The sequence below is a fragment of the Bubalus kerabau genome, chromosome 12 (genome assembly GCF_029407905.1).
Source record: "Bubalus kerabau isolate K-KA32 ecotype Philippines breed swamp buffalo chromosome 12, PCC_UOA_SB_1v2, whole genome shotgun sequence".
Classification (NCBI taxonomy): Eukaryota; Metazoa; Chordata; class Mammalia; order Artiodactyla; family Bovidae; genus Bubalus; species Bubalus kerabau.
The window spans coordinates 87,767,874-87,773,873 of NC_073635.1; the positions used below are offsets into that span (position 1 = coordinate 87,767,874).

Here is a 6,000-nt window from a genome sequence, read left to right on the forward strand (position 1 = left end):
ATTGTGGAGGCTGATTTGGTAAAAGCAACCAAAAATTTTTGTAAAGTATGTATCTCTTGAGCCAGGAATTCCATCCACTTCTAGATTCAACTATATGCCTATCAATAAAGATGTGAAACTACAGATTAAAGAACAATCATTTTACACAATAATAAATACTGGGTAGCTAATCAATTAGAAGGAGACTGGTGGGTGGTCAAGAAATATGGCCAAGGAGCCATATTAACCAAGTATACTGCTAAGTCACTTCAGTCGTGTCCGACTCTGTGTGACCCCATAGACGGCCTCCCACCAGGCTCCCCCGTCCCTGGGATTCTCCAGGCAAGAACACTGGAGAGGGTTGCCATTTCCTTCTCCAATGCAGGAAAGTGAAAAGTGAAAGTGAAGTCGCTCAGTCGTATCCGACTCATAGCGACCCCATGGACTGCAGCCCACCAGGCTCCTCCGTCCATGGGATTTTCCAGGCAGGAGTACTGGAGTGGGGTGCCATTGCCTTCTCCAAACCAAGTATAGAGTGATATTATTAATAAGTGCACATGTATTCCCATGCAAATAAATAAATTTAGAAGATGTATGCTATTTTAAGAGTAATCACCTCTCAGAAAGATTAGATATCATTTGTTATGTGGTAGCAGTTACCATTTTAAGAGTTAAAATACACTAAAATCAAGATCAGTGATGAAAATCACCTGTGCTCCGCGCGTGCGTGTGTGTGTGTGTGCGCACGCGCGTGCATACACAGTTGACCCTTGAGCAACACAGGTTTGAACTTCGACTGCCCACTTCTACACACAAATTTTTTTCCACTGTCAGTACTTCAGAACTACTTAGTCTGGGGATTGGTTGAATCCCCAATGCATCAGTGGGCTTGGAGGAGACTTGAATGGGTGGATCTGACCATAAGTTATATCTAGATTTTCCTCAGTCAGGAGGCTTAGTACCCCTGACCCCCACCTTGTTCAAGGATCAACTGTAAATGAAAAAACTGCATTCCAAGCAGAAAATAGAATATCTGAGCTTCATTTGTTTTTAGGCTCTGAAGCAGCTTCAAGGCCATGGAGACCAGCCTGCCCAGATCTATCCAACACACACACTCCTGGTCCCCATGAGCCAGGCAGATAATCCAGGGGCCTTAGGGACTGCCATCCCCACTTCCTTAGGAACACAGACACATTAGTCCTAGTACCTGAAGGGGCTCCCATGTGCCACAGAGGCAGCAGAGCCCCTCAGCAGGAGCCCGCCTCTCAGGACCCATGGATCTCACCCCCTTCCAGGTGCTCTGGGACCCCCACCCCATCTCCTGTCTCTCAAGGCTCCCTCCTGCCCAGGACTCTCCAGGAAATTCAGGGTCATCTCCCCAGTGGGTTGAGCATTTTATAGTAGATGGGGAAACAGACTGCTTTTGCTTCCATCCTGGCCAAAAGCTTGGGAGGAGAAGGAATTCATGAAAGAATCACAGATCCTGGCTCCTTGTCTGCAACAAGAAGAAAGAAAATTACAGGAAATACTGAGACAATGTGCTCTGTCAATAACTTCTCTCAGTCACATAGTGAAAACCGATTTAAGCAAGTCAAATCTGAACCGCTGTGAAAATGCTAAGGGCAAGAAAGCATCAGAGAAAACAAAGACTGGCTGTCTAATTCAGAATCAAATTGCAAATAAAACCATAACATCCAGTTGAAAGAGAAAGGCAAACAAGCCTTTTGAAGACAAGGAAACCAGCTAACAGATGATGTCAAACCTGCAGTTGAGCACGGAGGCTTCTCTGCACACAAAGCTGCCTGGCGCTGAGCCCCGTCCTGAGGGTCTGCAAGCCCACTGGAGCCTCAACACCAAGAAAGGAGCTGGGGGTGGGGAGGATGCCCTCTGCTCAGTCAGCCGGGTGGGAAGTTGTTCTCACACCACTCAAGATGCCCAGCTCTCCACGGGAGCCGCTTGCCCAAACAGATCAAGTTCACCCAACTGTGGGGTGAATCGACAGTCACCTCCAGAGTCCTAGATTAAGAGAAAGCTTGTGTGCCTCCTGGTCGCATTCTCCATCAAGTTCGTTTTCAAGAAGAGCAATCGTGTTTATCCCTGAGTTTTCCCCACATTGGAAAACGTCAGCTGGAACCTGTAAGCTGCCTTCCTTTCACATCTCAGCACCCAGAAGTGGAATTGCTGGATCCCACGGTAGTTTCAGGTTTTGGATGAATCTCCATACTGTTCTCTACAGTGTCTGCAGCAATTTACACTCCCACCAACAGTGCACAAGGATTTCCTTTTCTCCACATCCTTGCCAAAACACAGACTCTCTTGTCCTTTTTGATAAAAGGCATTTTAACAGGTATGAGGTGATATATCATTATGGGTTTGACTTGCATTTTCCTGATGAAGAGTGATGTTGAGCATCTGTCTTTTTAGGTCCCCGCTGACCATTTGTATGTCTTCTTTGGAAAAATATCTATTCAGATCTTCTGCCCATGTTTAAATTGGATTGTTCTTTGTTATTATGTTGCATGAGTTCTTCATAAATGTTGGATATGAACTCCTTATACACGATTCATGATAACTCCTGATGCCTGATTTGCAAATATTTCCACCATCTGGTAGGTCACCTTTTCATTTTGTTGTTGGTTTCATTTGCTGTATGCAATTAAGGCTTTAATTTCTAGTTTTCCATAGGCAATTTGTCCTTGAATGAATTTGCTTGGTTTCTAATCAAGATGGCATGTTCCTCCTGCAGCTGTCCTGTCAGTCCTGGCTGGGTCTAGAGCAGGGGAGCAGGGGTCTGGAGAGACGCAGATCCTCACCCTCTGAAGCGCCTGCAAACGCAGCTGATTCACTTTCATGCCTCTCAGGAGAACTGATTTCTGGGTCTCTTTGCCAGGAAGTCACGCCTGCTTCTGACTTGCCTAGTGGCTCAGCAGTGAAGAATCCACCTGCCGATTCAGGAGACACAAGAGATGCGGGTTTGATCCCTGGATGGGGCAGTTCCCCTGGAGCAGGAAATGGCAGCCCACTCCAGTATTGCCTGGAGAATCCCATGGCCAGCGGAACCTGATGGGCTACCGTCCAAAGGGTGGCAAAAGAGGTGGACATGACTGAGCAACTACACAACAACAACGCCCATTTCCCAGCTCTTGGGGACCGACCAGGAAGCAATGGTGTCTGCTTCTTGCTGTACTTCTGCTGTTTTTCTGAGGATAAATGTGTTTGCCTCATTATGAGAAACTGACTCATGTTTATAAACACCTAGCAGGAAACGAGCGTTGTTTCTCTTGAATATCTTTTTTTGTTTCTTATTTTTTCAGATTCTTTTCCATTAGAAGTTATTACAAGATATTGAATATAGGATCCGGAATATATATTTTATATACAGCAGTGTGTATCTGCTAACCCAAAGCTTCTAATTTACCCCTCTTCCCCTATGATAGCCGTATTTGTTTTCTACGTTTTTGAGTCTGTTTCAGTTTTGTAAATAAGTTATTTGTATCCTATTTTAGATTCCACATATAGGTGATATCAGGCTTCCCTGGTAGCTCAGCAGGTAAAAAATCTGCCTGCAATGCAGGAGACCCCGGTTTGATTCCCGGGTCGGGAAGATCCGCTGGAGAAGGGATAGGCTACCCACTCCAGTATTCTTGCCTGGAGAATCCCCAAGGACAGAGGAGCCTGGCGGGTGACAGCCCATGGGTTTACAGAGAGTCAGACACAATGGAATGACTAAGCACATGTGATATCATATCCTGCTTTTCTGTCTGACTTACTTCATGCAACATGATGGTATCTAGGTGCATTCATGCTGCTGCAAATGGCATTTCTCATTATGGGGAATATTCCATTGTGTGTATATATATACCGTATCTTCTTTATCCATTCCTCTTTCAATGACATTTAGGTTGCTTCCATGTCTTGCTATAGTCAACAGTGCTGCTATGGATGTTTGGGGGTGCATGTCCCTTTTCCGATCAGAGTTTTTTTCAGGATATATGCCCGGGAATGGGATCGCTGGATCATATGGTGACTCTATTCTTAGTTTTTGAGGCACCTCCGTACTGTTTTTCATAGTGGTAAGAATTTACATTCTTACCAACAGTGGAGGAGGATTAACATTTTTTCTTTTAATTCACAGAAGACTGTAAGCAGAACAAAAGAGTAAAATCACATAAACATGGAAAGAGTATTCAAATACTGACTAAGAACCCATTTGGTATTAACATCCAAGTAAGTCTGTCAAGCCTTGATTAAAGAGGTAAGCTGTTATTGTAGGATTTTTACTAATTTAAGGAGTTATGCTTGTGCCTTTTTTTTTTAATAATTTAGCTAAAATTAGTTTCCTCTTCATGCAGAATTTGAATGCATTATAAATGTAAAAGAATAATTATCTTTGATACAATAAATCAAATTTACATTTCTTTTCACTTGTTATCATTTCCTTTTTTAAAGATGAGGCAATAGATGCTAAATTCTGGATCCAGGTTTACAAAAAACTAATTGATATAGCCAGTACAGATTATGATAAAACCCCTTTTTTTTTCTCTGCCGCTTAGAGAGTGCTGAACTAAAACGTACTTTACATAAGACAGCAAGAACAGCCAATCTAGCAACAGCTTTATTATTCTTTATATAAAAAGGAGCTGATTATATTGTAGTAGCTGGACTTTGATGTGTGAATGTTTTCTATACACTTTAAACTCTTTGTTCCAATGCAAGTGAAACAGGAAACTAGAAATATCTTATCTAGTAATAGAACATGCTAATGTTAAAGTGTTTCATTTTATCTTTTAAAAAATTATTTTGTAACTAATATTTCCAATACCTGGCTGGTGAAAGGGTTTAAGATAGAAATTTAACAATTTTTTACAGTGTGTTCTGAAAGATTTATAATCAAGGTATTTATAATTAACAGCCATACAGGTGTACTGAGTCTTTTATCTTGACTTTCTAGTCTCTGTGTAGAGTCAAGGTGAATATACCCCTTTCAGGTCTTGCCCACCTGTATCTACAAACACAAACCTCTGGACTTGTGAGTTAACGGACCAGGTGTTGCCTTTTATTTACCACAGCTTTCAATAAACTGATTCAGTGGTAATCATCAGGGAAATGAATGTCAAAATCACAAACTGTAAGAATGGCTATCATCAGAAAGTTCACAAACAACAAAATATTGATGAGGTTGCCGAGAAAAGGGAACTCCTGAAGATCATTGTGGGAATGTAAATTGGTACAGCCACTGAGGAAAACAGTGTGGAGGTTTCTCAAAAAAGTAAAACTAGAACTACCATATGATTCAGCAATTCCACTCCTGAGTATACATCTGAAAAAAAAAAAACAAAAAAAAAAAACCCCAATGTTTATAGCAGACGTGTTTACAATCACCAAGACGTGGAAACAACCTCAGTGGACATCAACAGATGAATGGATAAAAAATATGTCACACACACACACACACTGGAATACTGCTCAGCTATAAAAAGAATGGAATTTCGCCATTTGCAGCAACATGGATTGACCTGGAGGACTTCATGCTAAGTGAAATGTTAGAGAAAGAGAAATATCCTCTAATATCGCTTGTAGGTGGAATCTGAAAATGACACCAAACAAGTGAATATAACATAAAGGCAGCAGATGCAGAGATACAAAGAACAAGCTCGTGGTCACCAGTGGGGCAGGGTTGGAGGGGAGGTGGAGAAGCAAACTATTAGGTAAAAGATAGACCAAGGATGCATTGTACTGCACTGGGAGCACAGTCAATATTTTGTAGCAACTGTAAAAGGAAAGTAAACTTTAACGTTTTAAAAATGTGTAAAAATAAACGGAAAGCAAAATAAAGACATTTCAGGTAAAATTTTGAAAAATAAATAAGCTGTTTAGAAAGATAGTTTACAAGTATAGATAATCAGCTACCAAACACTTCAAAGAATGTGTCTAAGTGATCATTCAACAGGAATTAATCGATTTGAGAAATGCTTAAAATGAGTCCTGTAGTTCATTAGGACTTGAGAGTCTTTTCACGGC

General features: G+C 41.6%; 1 long non-coding RNA gene across 2 annotated transcripts in view; it reads left to right on the forward strand.

Annotated features, from left to right (window-relative positions):
• Window positions 1–5,728, forward strand: part of LOC129624203 (uncharacterized) — a 37,564-nt gene extending 31,836 nt beyond the window's left edge. The window contains exons 4-6 of one of the 2 annotated variants that reach the window (XR_008700824.1): window positions 2,870–3,773; window positions 4,115–4,234; window positions 5,049–5,728. This is a non-coding gene — a long non-coding RNA (uncharacterized LOC129624203). Of the gene's footprint in view, window positions 1–2,407; window positions 2,589–2,869; window positions 3,774–4,114; window positions 4,235–5,048 lie in introns of those variants that run through there. The other variant, XR_008700825.1, reaches the window with a different exon arrangement.
• The last annotated feature ends 272 nt before the right edge of the window (window positions 5,729–6,000 follow it).